Genomic DNA, 1,174 nt, shown 5'->3' on the forward strand with positions numbered 1-1,174 from the left:
CCGTTGTTCGTGTCGCTATTTGCGCGAAGCGGGACTTTGCAATGCAGGGCCCGACCACCGCATGCTCGCCTGATGCTCGTACGGTGGGTTTCTACCCGCTCAGGTTATGGGCTCGCGGACGGGTAAAGGAGGTAAGTGCGCCGTTTCTAGGAAATGGGACGTTCTCTGACGCGCTTGTGTTTTCCCTTTATCGTTCTTCCCTAGGTGGCAGAGGCGCCTGGCTCCGCTGTCTTCTTCCCGAGGCTCGTGTTGGTGCTGCTGTGGCGGCGGCGGCACCCCGTCGTGGTGCTGAGGGGGGCTGAGCACTTCACTATTACGAGTGTCAGTATGTGCGTTGATTTGAGTTGAGGGATGTGTCCAGCAGATTACCAATCTGTTTTGGCTGTACGGGCGATTAACTGGTCGGTTGCTATCGGTTGTGGTGTCGTGACTCTTCCGTGTGCTGTAGTTTGTGGAGCATCATCCTATTGTGTTTTTCATGTCGCGGTACGGTACGAGGATTAGTAATAACTGCACAGTGGGCTTTGGCCGGAGGCTGGCGGCACAGCAACAGCAGCAGCAGCACTGTGTCGTACCGTCGAGGTATATTGCGCGCTTGATTTGCTATGAGGTGGATTTTGAGAAAGCCTTTGATAGAGTGCCCCGGGCAAGCCTGTGGCAGCGTCTTGAGGAGAGGGGTGTGCATGGACCCATGTTGGCGGCCCTTAAAGCCAGCTACGAACGTGTTCTCCAACGGGTCAAGGTTAACGGTCGCCTAGGGTCCATCTTTGCCTCTCTGCAGGGCGTGAAGCAGGGGTGTCCCATGAGTCCCAATTTGTTCGGGTTCTTCATTGAGGTTATTGCTGACTACCTTGAAGCGAGGGATGGTATGGACGAATGGTTCAACACACGTGCACACGAATGTCCTGTCATTAATGATCGTCGGTTGCCTCTGTTGTTCTATGCAGACGACCTTACTTTGTTCGCGACCTCGTTGGCACGCCTCCAGTTCTCGCTTAAGCTGCTTATTGAGTTCTGTGCTGCTTTTGGTATGCGCTGCAACGTTCGGAAATGTGAGGCCCTTGTTGTGGCTGCTTCCGTTGATGTCGTTAAGAGGGCGTTTGAGGGGGTGAGGCTCATGCTTCCTCTCCGTACTGATGGGTCGCTTTGGCACCCACCCATGGTTGGTAGTTTA

Source organism: Volvox carteri, assembly GCF_000143455.1.
Source record: "Volvox carteri f. nagariensis unplaced genomic scaffold VOLCAscaffold_1, whole genome shotgun sequence".
In the NCBI taxonomy this organism is placed as follows: Eukaryota; Viridiplantae; Chlorophyta; class Chlorophyceae; order Chlamydomonadales; family Volvocaceae; genus Volvox; species Volvox carteri.